The following is a 19,540-nucleotide window of genomic DNA, read 5'->3' as shown; positions in this document are numbered from 1 at the left end:
GGAGGTGAAAACAGTTTTTTTTTAAAAAAAATACAAGTCATGTTATTATAAAAAGCAATAAAGAACAAAAAAAAGAATAAAATAAATTCTAAACTTAGTAGGCCAGTAATAACATACGGAACGTTATTGCATCCTCACAAGTCTGTTCTCGTCACACTACAATATGTTTAATCTTTCGTTAAAGCCTATATGAAAACGTCAATGTAATTTTGCAGGTGACAACGTTTCTCCGGCATAATCCATTTCTTTATAGGTGGCCAAAACTGAATGTTAATTAGAAATCTTAATTATAATGCAAGATATATAGTCATAGATAGAGAGTTTGTAGGAACTTTGCTAAATATATTGATAAAGCTATTAAAACGCCAAATAACTCTGTTGACAAATCAGGACATTTAATTAAGTTCCAATTATGTAACCCAACTGCGTGTATATTACAACTAGCTACTAAACTGCTGGTGTTATCTCTAGAGTTAAGACTGTATAGATGAAAATCTGCATATTGTTCTTTTTGTTGTGATGCACGTTCTTTGATCAGGCCATAAATCACTTAGTTGACATTCTTATTATCTGCTTTATTTAACTTCAAAGTGGCCCACAAATCAAAGTCAACACAAAGTCGCCACCGTTTTCAGTGAAACCACATACTTCAGGCATGCAGCTACAGATTCTGAGGGCCATAAATCAAATATGCACTTTTGGGCTCCAATCGATTTGACAACAAGCATGTTATTTTAGATTTCATGAGCTAAGACTGTGAATCATTACGAAACTTGTATAAATTATTTGTTAATCATTGCCATTACAGGGTACGCATTTGCTGAACCCGATTTTCTTCACATGCAAAACCAGAGGTCAAACAACACACAAAAAACAGATACTTTGTCTAATATGTAAAGCGAATTTCACTCTACAAAACTTACAAGTCAACTTCTGATTGTTTAGTCAGGAGATTTATTAGGTTAAAAAAAGAAGCACATTTAAATTTAAGATATGCATACACAGGACACTGTACAGTATAAATGTTTTTCCAAATTAGTCACCGTTATATCATGGCAGTTTGCTATTCAGAATACAGATTATTTCTGTTGTGTGTAATTTCAACTGTATTTTACATTGCCAAGGACAAAAAAATCAACGCAATACACAGCGGGACCTTTCTAAAACAGAACAAACATCTCTCAGATGATATTGTGAATTCAAGGTGATGATAAAACACTGGATATCGGACAGCTTTTTACCACACACCAGCATGTAGTGTTCTCCATGATCAGGTCACTCAGAGCAATAATGTGACAAAAAGCGCAAAACTGTATGTTGCTGTTTCCCCTCTGATGCATACGTTTAGCCTCTGCCAGGGTCCAAAATTAACACTTTTTTAATTACACTATACTGTAATTGTCTCTTTTATTTGGGCAATGTTTCCACAATGCAATTCTGACCTTAAAGGAGTAGTTTACTTTAAAAAAAAAAACTTTTGCTGATAATTTACTCACCCCCATGTCATCCAAGATATCCATGTCATTCTTTCTTCAGTCGAAAAGAAATTAAGCTTTTTGATGAAAACATTCCAGGATTTTTCTCCATATAATGGACTTTACTGGTAACCAAACGGTTCAAGGTCCAAAAGACAGTTTCAGTGCAAACTGTTCAAAGGACTTTAAACGATTCCAGGTGATGAATAAGGGTCTTATCAAGCGAACGCTCATTTAAAAAAAAAGTTTAAGTTTTATAAACTCAAATGGTCGCCTTGCTCTATTCTGTGATGCACGTTCGTGACTCTCCTGTTCAAACTCGTTCATCAAAATGAACACATCTTTTTCCGAGTCAATACGTTCATTTCGTTCATTGAATGAACCAAATGACACGAAAAAAGATTTGTTCATTTTGATAAACGAGTTCGAACAGAAGAGTCACACAGAACAGCACAAGCTGAGCATTTGAGCTTATAAAACCTAAAACTTTGTTATTTTTGTTTTAAAATGAGTGATCGTTTTGCTTGATAAGACACTTTTTCATCGCCTGAAATCGTTTAAAGCCCTTTGAACAGTTTGCAGTTTGCACTGAAACTGTCTTTTGGACCTTGAATCGTTTGGTTTCAGTGAAGTCCATTATATGGAGAAAAATCCTGGAATCAAAAACCTTAATTTCTTTTCGACTGAAGAAAGAAAGACATGGACATCTTGGATGAGTAAACTATCAGCAAAAGTTTTTTTTAAAAGTGAACTACTCATTTAAGCTTGGAAAATGGTCTATATCAATATTCTTTTTCAAATGCAGGTAAAAACGGCTTAGGTGATTTGGATCAGTTATTAGAACAAAGTACTTGTACAAATGTACATAATATATATTGTTTTACTTGTATATGAAATATTACATTACTAAGATACAAAAGGAAAAAGAATGATTCACCTTTATGTATTTGTGAGCAGTTATGTTTCACTGCGAGACTGTACAATAACCTGCACTGATTGCAACAAATTTGCAATAAAATAATGATAATTCATTATTTCATACAATTAAAATAATGTGAAATATGGTTTCGTGACAATTATTTATGGCTGGAAAATGAATTGATAAAATGTACAAGTGTAGCAGCAAGAAGTTAACTTTGGATCCTGGCCATATGACACATATCATACACTTATCCATCTCTGGTTTGTTTCTAGCCAGGCTATACAAAACGCATCAGTTCTTCATTTTCTTTCTCTTTTTATAGTGAGCTCACAGTTGTTCACTGCTGTATCTGTCTTAACTCTACAGTGTGGTTTTTACTGTAAAACCATAATAATGATAATAATAAGTGGGATGGCGAGTTGTAAAAGATTTTAAACAAAAAAACAAAAAGGCTAATTAGAAGTGACTTGTTGTCAGTAATCTGACAACAAGCGTTTGCATTTACCATTAGGAAAAATGATACTTGACGATGCAGAATAGCTGTGTTTAAGATTCTGTTCTTTGTGTTTGGTCATTTTGCCGGCATTTACTTCTTTTGTGTTTAAGCTAATAAGCACTCATTGGAGACTGTGTGATTGTTATGCAAGTGCTCATCGGCTTTATTGAAAGAAAATTAGACAAGAATTAGACTGCCATGGATTGTATGTCATATCAGAGCTTTTAAAACATTACAATCCAAGACCCACAGGTTCATAGAAGGAGTTATTTCAAAGAGCTAAATATATTTGAATGTGTCCACTTGTGACTATTTGTGGTATTGCCAGCAGTAAATCTTTATAAGCAGCTTGAACAACATAAAAGTTACTGTCGATTTTCAGTGTTTCGTCTAATGCAATTAGTTCATACCTAAACAGTAAATATGAGACTACCTAATATTCTGTATGATTTAAGGTCAGTGTTTTAAACAAATTAAATCTGCGAGGCTTAGTTCATTGTCGTCCGTTTAGTATCTCTGTTCTATGTGAGCTCTTAAAGAAAAAAAAGTATGTCATTCGCAACACAAAGCAGTAAATCCTTAATGCAAACATAATCAGCACGAGTTAATGCATTTAGTCAAATCCATGTATATGCCCAAATATGTGCAATTACGAAACAAAATAGGGATGTGTAATGGAATTACAGTAAACATCATAGTCTACTGAACTTGATAGCTTAGGGTCCTCTCAAAGACATATTTTTAGGATAAATAGCTGAACATTTTTAAAAAGGCACTAAGATCTGCTTTACCACATGGGAAATTACGGTTAAGGTGTGTATGCAAAGATGCTCTCTATGCCCTTTTTTATTAACACATTAGTTCTAAAGCATGACGGTTTGGTTCCTATGCTTGTGTATAACACTGTGATGCTCATACAAAGTTTACTTTTGCTTGCATTGCAACTGGAGTGAAGCCATTGGTGTAATGTAAACGGAATGGTTGGTTGAATCCGGTGATAGTGGCAAACCCATTTCTGAAGAACAGCACGTCAGTAATGAAACTGTGATGCTTACAATGGCTTAAGGCGAGACAATGTCATGGTTGTGTGGCCTAAAACCCCTGTTATGTAATTCCTAGTCTGTGTTTACTTGTGTGAATCTAAATTTGTGTTCATGTAGCCTCATTTTCTCCTTTCTTATTTCTCACTGCTTTGCTCTCAGCAGCTCCAGCGCATAATTCAATTTACTGTTGCATACATAACCTATCTGCAATGATTCTGTATTCTTTCTTACTTGATTATTCTGTGCTTTGTTCAAAGAGTGTGAATAGCCCTGAAAACAGGCCCAAAGCTTAAATCTCTAATGCAAGAATGCAGATCAAATGTTCAATCTTATTAAATGGGAGAAAGAAAGAAAGAAAGAAAGAAAGAAAAAGAAAGAACAATGAGCGAACTGCAAGATTGATGTCTTTTTGTGCAGTTGTACACTTGTTGGGTGTCTTGAATTTTTTTAATTCACTGTGAAGTGGATAGCGTGTGTCGTCAGACTTAAAAACATGACGTTTTAGATTCCATTCTAATGCAATGATTTTGTTTTATTGTGTTACAGAGCACACCGCGATAGAAGTGAGCATAGGATTAAATGAATAAGTCTTCCATTAATATGGTGTTCAGTTTGTGACACGCCCCACTTTCATTTGAGTTTCGTCACAATTCAAAGTAGCGAGGAACAGGAACTGAATCGATCACAGCCAAAAATAGAAACCGTAGTAAAGCGATCATTTAAAGGAATGTCTTTAAGTCTGAATTTATAAGAGGTATGCATCTGAATGCTCTGAATATTTTCATTGTAAACTATTTTTTACTGCCTGCTATGTTGAAGCTATAAATATTATGCTGATGTACATTTTTATATGGAAACATGGAAATATGGATTTTTTCATTAAAGCCTTTGTCTATGAAACTTCATGGCATTATGACTGGGAAACTAATGCTTACCGGGTGGGTGGATCGAGCATCGTTCTCTCTGGCACAAAATTAGCATCTTTCTTCTCTGGTGACACAGAATGATGAATGAGAATCCTGGTATTTACCATTAGTGTGAATCAAACTCATTTCGTTAGTGTCATCCATAATGTAACAGCTTCTGCCTTTATAGATTCTATTAATTATTAAGATATGTCCTCTGATAAGATTCATATGAATAGAGAGTGATGCCACTCTGTCCATTTGCATGCATGTCACCTTCAGTATTTTACACAAGGCGGCCTTTGAGATCATTTCTCAATGGAGAAAGTTTTCTGTTAGCATTCTCGGTCATCTCATTTGCTCAACTGTAAGGACATGACGTAAAATTACTTTACTTAACCAATTACTTTAACTACTCTATATGCTAACTGACTGAATTTCTTGAGCACCAAATCAGTATATTAGAATGATTTCTGAAGGATCATGTGACACTGAAGACTGGAGTAATGATGCTGAAAATTAAGCTTTGCCATCACAGACATAAGTTAAAATTACATTTTAAAATATATTAAAAAAGAATGGTAGTAATATTTCACATTATTACTGTTTATATGTATAGTCTACTTTTTATGAATTTGAGATTAAACAAATGTAGCATTGGTGAGCATAAAAGGCTTCTGCAAAAAAATCTTTCTGACCATAAACATTTGAATAGTATCTACACTGAAAAAAATGTTATGTTGACTTTACTTAATTTTATTATGTCAAGGGGTTGCACAAAATAAATTTATCTAAATCCAGATATATTTTTTAAGATGAGTGTACAGTACTTATTTGTTTTAATTAGTTATACTTGTATTTTATGAGTAATTTCAGATTAATTATATTCATAATTTTAACTTGAGTATTTTGAGTTGAATTTACTACATTTTTTTTCAAGAATCAACATGTGAGTCTCAACAGTGGTGACAATTATAAAGCATGTTACCATGAAACTTTCTGAGTTGATTTACTAGATCAAGATGAGAAAAAAATGTATAACAGGTTTTCTGTAATTTAATGTTTAAATATGCAAAGTTAAATCGCCCCCTTTACTTTCATAGTTGGTTGCTGATGACCATGGATCCAACAACATTGTAGAGGAGAGAGAAAGCTTTCTAGTGGTGTGAGCTTACAGGGTGCAGAAAGCGATCGCAGAGCAGCGCGAGGATTTAAAATGGCAACTTTTGATTAATTTATGAGAAATCTACAGACGCAAACAGACAAAGTGTAGTAAAATTCTCCAATCTTCTTGAAACTCTGGATTCTGACAGAGGGCCATGGGACTTAGACCTGGGTGCAAAATGGAGGCTCTAGACCCTTCCAGAGCTGAGATATTTAGATATTTATAATGGCATAAATGCTACGTGGTATCTCAATATCTCAGCTCTGGAAGGGTCTAGACTAGAGCCTCCATTTTTGCACTCAGGTCTAAGTCCCATGGCCCAGACTGATCTCATGAAGTAGCGTGTGTATGACACGCCAATTCGTATTTCCATTTTTGGCGTGCTATCAAGACGCATAATCGCCTTTCAGTGTGTTTATGAACGCCGTTGACTTAACGTTATATAAATATATGACTTACCTCAACCCCGTCCCTAAACCTAACCGTCACTGGGGTTAATGGCATTTATGACTGTTCCCTTACCATCCTAGGTAAAAAAAAGATATGACTTACCTCAACCCCATCCCTAAACTTAACCGTCACTGGGGTTAATGGCATTTATGACTGGAGATTTGACTGTGTGTTCAGACACGCGGAATGACGTGGACGTTAATGGCGTGGACATATACGCATACACGCGGATAGCACAAAATGCGTGGAGATAACACGCCACCTGACTCGAAAGTGGCGTATAAGTTTACGTAAAAGTCATGATGTCGTTGCATGGCCCATTATCAGAATCCAGAGTTTCAAGAAGATTGGAGAAACGTGTTTTTTCGCACACACACACAAAAAAAACGACAGGGGGTAACACTGTCGTTTTTTGGGGGCGGTCGAAATTCTGAGTTTCTCCAATCTTCTCAAAACTCTGGATTCTGATAGAGGGCCATGAGACTTAAAGGACAACTCCGGCGCTAAATGAACCTTAAGTCTAATTACACATTGTCACCTAGTCAACCGTTATCTGAAATTTGTTTTCATGATTGCCGAATGTAAATAGTTTTATCTCTAAAAACAGTTTAGCCTATAACGCTAGTATAATGCTAGTATATAGGGCATAGAGTAATGACAAATAAAAAATCGCTTGTTATTACCACTAAAAAGGCTCAACATAGCCCCACAGTAACACGAAAGCATAACAAGGGTCCCTACATTCAAACCGAAGCATTGAGAACTTTGTCAGTGTCCATACAGTTTAATAAGCAGATATTTTATACACAGTCAACTTCGCGAATACAGGAAGAAGCCATCTTGGAAAAATAGTCTCGACCAGTCGATCTACGAACGCCGATCCAAGTGCGCTGGTGAGATGTGAATAAGGTGATAAGGTGAGCGCGAACAGTAGGCTACGTGTACATATTGAAGGGAAGTAAACGGTTTGTGTTTGTGTTTCTTCTGGAAACAACGGACCATATGAGATTCTGCTCAGTTCAGCGCACTTGGATCGGCGCTCGTAGATCGACTGATAGGGACTATTTTTCAAAGATGGCTTCTTCCTGTATTCGCGAAGTTGACTGTGTCTATAAAATATCTTCTTATTAAACTGTATGGACACTGACAAAGTTCTCAATGCTTCGGTTTGAATGTAGAGACCCTTGTTATGCTGTCGTGTTGGTGTGGGGCTATTTTGAGCCTTGTTAGTGGTAATAACAAGCGATTTTTATTTGTCATTACTCTATGCCCTATATACTAGCATTATACTAGCGTTATAGGCTAAACTGTTTTTAGAGATAAAACTATTTACATTCGGCAATCATGAAAACAAATCTCAGATAACGGTTGACTAGGTAGCAATGTGTAATTAGACCAAAGGTTCATTTCGCGCCGGAGTTGTCCTTTAAACCTGAGCGCAAAAATGGAGGCTCTAGACCCTTCCAGAGCTGAGATATCGAAACTCAAAAATTCGACCCGAAAAAAAGAAAAAAAAACGACAGTGGTACCCCTTACGTTTTTTTTTTCGGGTGAAAAATTAAGTTTCTCCAATCTTCTCAAAACTCTGGATTCTGATAGAGGGCCATGAGACTTAGACCTGAGTGCAAAAATGGAGTCTTTAGACCCTTCCAGAGCTGAGATATTGAAACTCAAAATTTTGACCAGAAAAAAAAACGACAGTGTTACCCCTTACATTTTTTTGGGGGGGAGTGAAAAATTAAGTATCCCCAATCTTCTTGAAACTCTGGATTCTGATAGAGGGCTGTGAGACTTTGACCTGAGTGCAAAAATGGATGATCTAGACCCTTCCAGAGCTGAGATATCAAACTTCAAAATTTCGACCCAAAAAAAAAAAACGACAGTGTTACCCCTTTCGTTTTTTTTTTTCATTTTGGGCAAAAAATTAAGTTTCTCCAATCTTCTCAAAACTCTGGATTCTGATAGAGGGCCACGAGACTTTGACCTGAGCGCAAAAATGGAGGCTCTAGACCCTTCCAGAGCTGAGATGTCGAAACTCAAAATTTCGACCCGAAAAAAAAACGACAGTGTTACTTACCCCTTTCGTTTTTTTCATTTTTGGGTGAAAAATTAAGTTTCTCCAATCTTCTCAAAACTCTGGATTATGATAGAGGGCTGTGAGACTTTGACCTGAGTGCAAAAATGGATGATATAGACCCTTCCAGAGCTGAGATATCAAACTTCAAAATTTCGACCCAAAAAAAAAAACGACATTGTTACCCCTTTCGTTTTTTTTTCATTTTTGGGCAAAAAATTAAGTTTCTCCAATCTTCTCAAAACGCTGGATTCTGATAGAGGGCCACGAGACTTTGACCTGAGTGCAAAAACGGAGGCTCTAGACCCTTCCAGAGCTGAGATATCGAAACTCAAAATTTCGACCCGAAAAAAAAAACGACAGTGTTACCCCTTTCGATTTTTTTCATTTTTGGGCGAAAAATTAAGTTTCTCCAATCTTCTCAAAACTCTGGATTATGATAGAGGGCTGTGAGACTTTGACCTGAGTGCAAAAATTGATGATCTAGACCCTTCCAGAGCTAAGATATGAAACTTAAAAATTTCGACAAAAAAAAAAAACGACAGTGTTACCCCTTTCGTTTTTTTTTCATTTTTGGGCAAAAAAATTAAGTTTCTCCAATCTTCTCAAAACTCTGGATTCTGATAGAGGGCCACGAGACTTTGACCTGAGTGCAAAAATGGAGGCTCTAGACCCTTCCAGAGCTGAGATTTCGAAACACAAAATTTCGACCCGAAAAAAAAACCGACAGTGTTACCCCTTTCGTTTTTTTCATTTTTGGGCGAAAAATTAAGTTTCTCCAATCTTCTCAAAACTCTGGATTATGATAGAGGGCTGTGAGACTTTGACCTGAGTGCAAAAATGGATGATCTAGACCCTTCCAGAGCTGAGATATCAAACTTCAAAATTTCGACCCAAAAAAAAACGACAGTGTTACCCCTTTCGTTTTTTTTCATTTTTGGGCAAAAAATTAAGTTTCTCCAATCTTCTCAAAACTCTGGATTCTGATAGAGGACCACGAGACTTTGACCTGAGTGCAAAAATGGAGGCTCTAGACCCTTCAAGAGCTGAGATATCGAAACTCAAAATTTTGACCCGAAAAAAAAAAAACGACAGTGTTACCCCTTTCGTTTTTTTTTCATTTTTGGGCAAAAAATTAAGTTTCTCCAATCTTCTCAAAACTCTGGATTATGATAGAGGGCTGAGACTTTGACCTGAGTGCAAAAATGGATGATCTAGACCCTTCCAGAGCTGAGATATCAAACTTCAAAAATTCGACCCAAAAAAAAAAAACGACAGTGTTACCCCTTTCGTTTTTTTTTTCATTTTTGGGCAAAAAATTAAGTTTCTCCAATCTTCTCAAAACTCTGGATTCTGATAGAGGGCCACAAGACTTTGACCTGAGTGCAAAAATGGAGGCTCTAGACCCTTCCAGAGCTGAGATATCGAAACTCAAAATTTCGACCTGAAAAAAAAAACGACAGTGTTACCCCTTTCGATTTTTTTCATTTTTGGGCGAAAAATTAAGTTTCTCCAATCTTCTCAAAACTCTGGATTATGATAGAGGGCTGTGAGACTTTGACCTGAGTGCAAAAATTGATGATCTAGACCCTTCCAGAGCTAAGATATGAAACTTAAAAATTTCGACAAAAAAAAAAAAACGACAGTGTTACCCCTTTCGTTTTTTTTTTCATTTTTGGGCAAAAAAATTAAGTTTCTCCAATCTTCTCAAAACTCTGGATTCTGATAGAGGGCCACGAGACTTTGACCTGAGTGCAAAAATGGAGGCTCTAGACCCTTCCAGAGCTGAGATTTCGAAACACAAAATTTCGACCCGAAAAAAAAACGACAGTGTTACCCCTTTCGTTTTTTTCATTTTTGGGCGAAAAATTAAGTTTCTCCAATCTTCTCAAAACTCTGGATTATGATAGAGGGCTGTGAGACTTTGACCTGAGTGCAAAAATGGATGATCTAGACCCTTCCAGAGCTGAGATATCAAACTTCAAAATTTCGACCCAAAAAAAAACGACAGTGTTACCCCTTTCGTTTTTTTTCATTTTTGGGCAAAAAATTAAGTTTCTCCAATCTTCTCAAAACTCTGGATTCTGATAGAGGACCACGAGACTTTGACCTGAGTGCAAAAATGGAGGCTCTAGACCCTTCAAGAGCTGAGATATCGAAACTCAAAATTTTGACCCGGAAAAAAAAAAACGACAGTGTTACCCCTTTCGTTTTTTTTTTCATTTTTGGGCAAAAAATTAAGTTTCTCCAATCTTCTCAAAACTCTGGATTATGATAGAGGGCTGAGACTTTGACCTGAGTGCAAAAATGGATGATCTAGACCCTTCCAGAGCTGAGATATCAAACTTCAAAAATTCGACCCAAAAAAAAAAAACGACAGTGTTACCCCTTTCGTTTTTTTTCATTTTTGGGCAAAAAATTAAGTTTCTCCAATCTTCTCAAAACTCTGGATTCTGATAGAGGGCCACGAGACTTTGACCTGAGTGCAAAAATGGAGGCTCTAGACCCTTCAAGAGCTGAGATATCGAAACTCAAAATTTCGACCCGAAAAAAAAACGACAGTGTTACCCCTTTCGTTTTTTTCATTTTTGGGCAAAAAATTAAGTTTCTCCAATCTTCTCAAAACTCTGGATTATGATAGAGGGCTGTGAGACTTTTGACCTGAGTGCAAAAATGGATGATCTAGACCCTTCCAGAGCTGAGATATCGAAACTCAAAATTTCGACCCGAAAAAAAAACGACAGTGTTACCCCTTTCGTTTTTTTTCATTTTTGGGCGAAAGATTAAGTTTCTCCAATCTTCTCAAAACTCTGGATTATGATAGAGGGCTGTGAGACTTTGACCTGAGTGCAAAAATGGAGGCTCTAGACCCTTCCAGAGCTGAGATATCGAAACTCAAAATTTCGACCCGAAAAAAAAAAACGACAGTGTTACCCCTTTCGTTTTTTTTCATTTTTTGGCAAAAAATTAAGTTTCTCCAATCTTCTCAAAACTCTGGATTATGATAGAGGGCTGTGAGACTTTGACCTGAGTGCAAAAATGGAGGCTCTAGACCCTTCCAGAGCTGAGATATCGAAACTCAAAATTTCGACCCGAAAAAAAAACGACAGTGTTACCCCTTTCGTTTTTTTTTTCATTTTTGGGCGAAAAATTAAGTTTCTCCAATCTTCTCAAAACTCTGGATTATGATAGAGGGCTGTGAGACTTTGACCTGACTGCAAAAATGGAGGCTCTAGACCCTTCCAGAGCTGAGATATCGAAACTCAAAATTTCGACCCGAAAAAAAAACGACAGTGTTACCCCTTTCGTTTTTTTTCATTTTTGGGCAAAAAATTAAGTTTCTCCAATCTTCTCAAAACTCTGGATTCTGATAGGGGGCTGTGAGACTTTGACCTGAGTACAAAAATGGATGATCTAGACCCTTCCAGAGCTGAGATATCAAACTTCAAAATTTCGACCCAAAAAAAAAAACGACAGTGTTACCCCTTTCGTTTTTTTTTTTCATTTTTGGGCAAAAAATTAAGTTTCTCCAATCTTCTCAAAACTCTGGATTCTGATAGAGGGCCACGAGACTTTGACCTGAGTGCAAAAATGGAGGCTCTAGACCCTTCAAGAGCTGAGATATCGAAACTCAAAATTTCGACCCGAAAAAAAAAAAACGACAGTGTTACCCCTTTGGTTTTTTTCCATTTTTGGGCAAAAAATTAAGTTTCTCCAATCTTCTCAAAACTCTGGATTCTGATAGAGGGCCACGAGACTTTGACCTGAGTGCAAAAATTGATGATCTAGACCCTTCCAGAGCTGAGATATCAAACTTCAAAATTTCGACCCAAAAAAAAAAACGACAGTGTTACTTACCCCTTTCGTTTTTTTTCATTTTTGGGCAAAAAATTAAGTTTCTCCAATCTTCTCAAAACTCTGGATTCTGATAGAGGGCCACGAGACTTTGACCTGAGTGCAAAAATGGAGGCTCTAGACCCTTCAAGAGCTGAGATGTCGAAACTCAAAATTTCGACCCGAAAAAAAAACGACAGTGTTACTTACCCCTTTCGTTTTTTTCATTTTTGGGTGAAAAATTAAGTTTCTCCAATCTTCTCAAAACTCTGGATTATGATAGAGGGCTGTGAGACTTTGACCTGAGTGCAAAAATGGATGATATAGACCCTTCCAGAGCTGAGATATCAAACTTCAAAATTTCGACCCAAAAAAAAAAACGACATTGTTACCCCTTTCGTTTTTTTTTCATTTTTGGGCAAAAAATTAAGTTTCTCCAATCTTCTCAAAACGCTGGATTCTGATAGAGGGCCACGAGACTTTGACCTGAGTGCAAAAACGGAGGCTCTAGACCCTTCCAGAGCTGAGATATCGAAACTCAAAATTTCGACCCGAAAAAAAAAACGACAGTGTTACCCCTTTCGATTTTTTTCATTTTTGGGCGAAAAATTAAGTTTCTCCAATCTTCTCAAAACTCTGGATTATGATAGAGGGCTGTGAGACTTTGACCTGAGTGCAAAAATTGATGATCTAGACCCTTCCAGAGCTAAGATATGAAACTTAAAAATTTCGACAAAAAAAAAAAACGACAGTGTTACCCCTTTCGTTTTTTTTTCATTTTTGGGCAAAAAAATTAAGTTTCTCCAATCTTCTCAAAACTCTGGATTCTGATAGAGGGCCACGAGACTTTGACCTGAGTGCAAAAATGGAGGCTCTAGACCCTTCCAGAGCTGAGATTTCGAAACACAAAATTTCGACCCGAAAAAAAAACCGACAGTGTTACCCCTTTCGTTTTTTTCATTTTTGGGCGAAAAATTAAGTTTCTCCAATCTTCTCAAAACTCTGGATTATGATAGAGGGCTGTGAGACTTTGACCTGAGTGCAAAAATGGATGATCTAGACCCTTCCAGAGCTGAGATATCAAACTTCAAAATTTCGACCCAAAAAAAAACGACAGTGTTACCCCTTTCGTTTTTTTTCATTTTTGGGCAAAAAATTAAGTTTCTCCAATCTTCTCAAAACTCTGGATTCTGATAGAGGACCACGAGACTTTGACCTGAGTGCAAAAATGGAGGCTCTAGACCCTTCAAGAGCTGAGATATCGAAACTCAAAATTTTGACCCGAAAAAAAAAAAACGACAGTGTTACCCCTTTCGTTTTTTTTTCATTTTTGGGCAAAAAATTAAGTTTCTCCAATCTTCTCAAAACTCTGGATTATGATAGAGGGCTGAGACTTTGACCTGAGTGCAAAAATGGATGATCTAGACCCTTCCAGAGCTGAGATATCAAACTTCAAAAATTCGACCCAAAAAAAAAAAACGACAGTGTTACCCCTTTCGTTTTTTTTTTCATTTTTGGGCAAAAAATTAAGTTTCTCCAATCTTCTCAAAACTCTGGATTCTGATAGAGGGCCACAAGACTTTGACCTGAGTGCAAAAATGGAGGCTCTAGACCCTTCCAGAGCTGAGATATCGAAACTCAAAATTTCGACCTGAAAAAAAAAACGACAGTGTTACCCCTTTCGATTTTTTTCATTTTTGGGCGAAAAATTAAGTTTCTCCAATCTTCTCAAAACTCTGGATTATGATAGAGGGCTGTGAGACTTTGACCTGAGTGCAAAAATTGATGATCTAGACCCTTCCAGAGCTAAGATATGAAACTTAAAAATTTCGACAAAAAAAAAAAACGACAGTGTTACCCCTTTCGTTTTTTTTTTCATTTTTGGGCAAAAAAATTAAGTTTCTCCAATCTTCTCAAAACTCTGGATTCTGATAGAGGGCCACGAGACTTTGACCTGAGTGCAAAAATGGAGGCTCTAGACCCTTCCAGAGCTGAGATTTCGAAACACAAAATTTCGACCCGAAAAAAAAACGACAGTGTTACCCCTTTCGTTTTTTTCATTTTTGGGCGAAAAATTAAGTTTCTCCAATCTTCTCAAAACTCTGGATTATGATAGAGGGCTGTGAGACTTTGACCTGAGTGCAAAAATGGATGATCTAGACCCTTCCAGAGCTGAGATATCAAACTTCAAAATTTCGACCCAAAAAAAAACGACAGTGTTACCCCTTTCGTTTTTTTTCATTTTTGGGCAAAAAATTAAGTTTCTCCAATCTTCTCAAAACTCTGGATTCTGATAGAGGACCACGAGACTTTGACCTGAGTGCAAAAATGGAGGCTCTAGACCCTTCAAGAGCTGAGATATCGAAACTCAAAATTTTGACCCGGAAAAAAAAAAACGACAGTGTTACCCCTTTCGTTTTTTTTTTCATTTTTGGGCAAAAAATTAAGTTTCTCCAATCTTCTCAAAACTCTGGATTATGATAGAGGGCTGAGACTTTGACCTGAGTGCAAAAATGGATGATCTAGACCCTTCCAGAGCTGAGATATCAAACTTCAAAAATTCGACCCAAAAAAAAAAAACGACAGTGTTACCCCTTTCGTTTTTTTTCATTTTTGGGCAAAAAATTAAGTTTCTCCAATCTTCTCAAAACTCTGGATTCTGATAGAGGGCCACGAGACTTTGACCTGAGTGCAAAAATGGAGGCTCTAGACCCTTCAAGAGCTGAGATATCGAAACTCAAAATTTCGACCCGAAAAAAAAACGACAGCGTTACCCCTTTCGTTTTTTTCATTTTTGGGCAAAAAATTAAGTTTCTCCAATCTTCTCAAAACTCTGGATTATGATAGAGGGCTGTGAGACTTTTGACCTGAGTGCAAAAATGGATGATCTAGACCCTTCCAGAGCTGAGATATCGAAACTCAAAATTTCGACCCGAAAAAAAAACGACAGTGTTACCCCTTTCGTTTTTTTTCATTTTTGGGCGAAAGATTAAGTTTCTCCAATCTTCTCAAAACTCTGGATTATGATAGAGGGCTGTGAGACTTTGACCTGAGTGCAAAAATGGAGGCTCTAGACCCTTCCAGAGCTGAGATATCGAAACTCAAAATTTCGACCCGAAAAAAAAAAACGACAGTGTTACCCCTTTCGTTTTTTTTCATTTTTTGGCAAAAAATTAAGTTTCTCCAATCTTCTCAAAACTCTGGATTATGATAGAGGGCTGTGAGACTTTGACCTGAGTGCAAAAATGGAGGCTCTAGACCCTTCCAGAGCTGAGATATCGAAACTCAAAATTTCGACCCGAAAAAAAAACGACAGTGTTACCCCTTTCGTTTTTTTTTTCATTTTTGGGCGAAAAATTAAGTTTCTCCAATCTTCTCAAAACTCTGGATTATGATAGAGGGCTGTGAGACTTTGACCTGACTGCAAAAATGGAGGCTCTAGACCCTTCCAGAGCTGAGATATCGAAACTCAAAATTTCGACCCGAAAAAAAAACGACAGTGTTACCCCTTTCGTTTTTTTTCATTTTTGGGCAAAAAATTAAGTTTCTCCAATCTTCTCAAAACTCTGGATTCTGATAGGGGGCTGTGAGACTTTGACCTGAGTACAAAAATGGATGATCTAGACCCTTCCAGAGCTGAGATATCAAACTTCAAAATTTCGACCCAAAAAAAAAAAACGACAGTGTTACCCCTTTCGTTTTTTTTTTTCATTTTTGGGCAAAAAATTAAGTTTCTCCAATCTTCTCAAAACTCTGGATTCTGATAGAGGGCCACGAGACTTTGACCTGAGTGCAAAAATGGAGGCTCTAGACCCTTCAAGAGCTGAGATATCGAAACTCAAAATTTCGACCCGAAAAAAAAAAAACGACAGTGTTACCCCTTTGGTTTTTTTCCATTTTTGGGCAAAAAATTAAGTTTCTCCAATCTTCTCAAAACTCTGGATTCTGATAGAGGGCCACGAGACTTTGACCTGAGTGCAAAAATTGATGATCTAGACCCTTCCAGAGCTGAGATATCAAACTTCAAAATTTCGACCCAAAAAAAAAAACGACAGTGTTACTTACCCCTTTCGTTTTTTTTCATTTTTGGGCAAAAAATTAAGTTTCTCCAATCTTCTCAAAACTCTGGATTCTGATAGAGGGCCACGAGACTTTGACCTGAGTGCAAAAATGGAGGCTCTAGACCCTTCAAGAGCTGAGATATCGAAACTCAAAATTTCGACCCGAAAAAAAAAAACGACATTGTTACCCCTTTCGTTTTTTTTCATTTTTGGGCAAAAAATTAAGTTTCTCCAATCTTCTCAAAACTCTGGATTCTGATAGAGGGCCACGAGACTTTGACCTGAGTGCAAAATTGGATGATCTAGACCCTTCCAGAGCTGAGATATCAAACTTCAAAATTTCGACCCAAAAAAAAAAACGACAGTGTTACCCCTTTCGTTTTTTTTCATTTTTGGGCAAAAAATTGAGTTTCTCCAATCTTCTCAAAAATCTGGATTATGATAGAGGGCTGTGAGACTTTGACCTGAGTGCAAAAATGGATGATCTAGACCCTTCCAGAGCTGAGATATCAAACTTCAAAATTTCAACCCAAAAAAAAAACGACAGTGTTACCCCTTTCGTTTTTTTTCATTTTTGGGCAAAAAATTAAGTTTCTCCAATCTTCTCAAAACTCTGGATTATGATAGAGGGCTGTGAGACTTTGACCTGAGTGCAAAAATGGATGATCTAGACCCTTCCAGAGCTGAGATATCAAACTTCAAAATTTCGACCCAAAAAAAAAAAAACGACAGTGTTACCCCTTTCGTTTTTTTTCATTTTTGGGCAAAAAATTAAGTTTCTCCAATCTTCTCAAAACTCTGGATTCTGATAGAGGGCCACGAGACTTTGACCTGAGTGCAAAAATGGATGATCTAGACCCTTCCAGAGCTGAGATATCAAACTTCAAAATTTCGACCCCAAAAAAAAAACTACAGTGTTACCCCTTTCGTTTTTTTTCATTTTTGGGCAAAAAATTAAGTTTCTCCAATCTTCTCAAAACTCTGGATTCTGATAGAGGGCCACGAGACTTTGACCTGAGTGCAAAAATGATGGCTCTAGACCCTTCCAGAGCTGAGATATCGAAACTCAAAATTTCGACCCGAAAAAAAAAAAAAAAACGACAGTGTTACCCCTTTCGTTTTTTTTCATTTTTGGGCAAAAAATTAAGTTTCTCCAATCTTCTCAAAACTCTGGATTCTGATAGAGGGCCACGAGACTTTGACCTGAGTGCAAAAATGGATGATCTAGACCCTTCCAGAGCTGAGATATCAAACTTCAAAATTTCGACCCAAAAAAAAAAAACGACAGTGTTACCCCTTTCGTTTTTTTTTCATTTTTGGGCAAAAAATTAAGTTTCTCCAATCTTCTCAAAACTCTGGATTCTGATAGAGGGCCACGAGACTTTGACCTGAGTGCAAAAATGGAGGCTCTAGACCCTTCAAGAGCTGAGATATCGAAACTCAAAATTTCGACCCGAAAAAAAAACGACAGTGTTACCCCTTTCGTTTTTTTCATTTTTGGGCAAAAAATTAAGTTTCTCCAATCTTCTCAAAACTCTGGATTATGATAGAGGGCTGTGAGACTTTTGACCTGAGTGCAAAAATGGATGATCTAGACCCTTCCAGAGCTGAGATATCGAAACTCAAAATTTCGACCCGAAAAAAAAACGACAGTGTTACCCCTTTCGTTTTTTTTTCATTTTTGGGCGAAAAATTAAGTTTCTCCAATCTTCTCAAAACTCTGGATTATGATAGAGGGCTGTGAGACTTTGACCTGAGTGCAAAAATGGAGGCTCTAGACCCTTCCAGAGCTGAGATATCGAAACTCAAAATTTCGACCCGAAAAAAATAAACGACAGTGTTACCCCTTTCGTTTTTTTTCATTTTTGGGCAAAAAATTAAGTTTCTCCAATCTTCTCAAAACTCTGGATTATGATAGAGGGCTGTGAGACTTTGACCTGAGTGCAAAAATGGAGGCTCTAGACCCTTCCAGAGCTGAGATATCGAAACTCAAAATTTCGACCCGAAAAAAAAACGACAGTGTTACCCCTTTCGTTTTTTTTTTTTCATTTTTGGGCGAAAAATTAAGTTTCTCCAATCTTCTCAAAACTCTGGATTATGATAGAGGGCTGTGAGACTTTGACCTGACTGCAAAAATGGAGGCTCTAGACCCTTCCAGAGCTGAGATATCGAAACTCAAAATTTCGACCTGAAAAAAAAACGACACTGTTACCCCTTTCGTTTTTTTTCATTTTTGGGCAAAAAATTAAGTTTCTCCAATCTTCTCAAAACTCTGGATTCTGATAGAGGGCTGTGAGACTTTGACCTGAGTACAAAAATGGATGATCTAGACCCTTCCAGAGCTGAGATATCAAACTTCAAAATTTCGACCCAAAAAAAAAAACGACAGTGTTACCCCTTTCGTTTTTTTTTTCATTTTTGGGCAAAAAATTAAGTTTCTCCAATCTTCTCAAAACTCTGGATTCTGATAGAGGGCCACGAGACTTTGACCTGAGTGCAAAAATGGAGGCTCTAGACCCTTCAAGAGCTGAGATATCAAAACTCAAAATTTCGACCCGAAAAAAAAAAAACGACAGTGTTACCCCTTTCGTTTTTTTTCATTTTTGGGCAAAAAATTAAGTTTCTCCAATCTTCTCAAAACTCTGGATTCTGATAGAGGGCCACGAGACTTTGACCTGAGTGCAAAAATGGATGATCTAGACCCTTCCAGAGCTGAGATATCAAACTTCAAAATTTCGACCCGAAAAAAAAAAAACGACAGTGTTACCCCTTTCGTTTTTTTTCATTTTTGGGCAAAAAATTAAGTTTCTCCAATCTTCTCAAAACTCTGGATTCTGATAGAGGGCCACGAGACTTTGACCTGAGTGCAAAAATGGAGGCTCTAGACCCTTCAAGAGCTGAGATATCGAAACTCAAAATTTCGACCCGAAAAAAAAAAAACGACATTGTTACCCCTTTCGTTTTTTTTCATTTTTGGGCAAAAAATTAAGTTTCTCCAATCTTCTCAAAACTCTGGATTCTGATAGAGGGCCACGAGACTTTGACCTGAGTGCAAAATTGGATGATCTAGACCCTTCCAGAGCTGAGATATCAAACTTCAAAATTTCGACCCAAA

This window comes from Pimephales promelas, chromosome 13, assembly GCF_988280905.1.
Source record: "Pimephales promelas chromosome 13, fPimPro1.hap1.1, whole genome shotgun sequence".
In the NCBI taxonomy this organism is placed as follows: Eukaryota; Metazoa; Chordata; class Actinopteri; order Cypriniformes; family Leuciscidae; genus Pimephales; species Pimephales promelas.
This window is presented reverse-complemented; position numbering follows the sequence as displayed.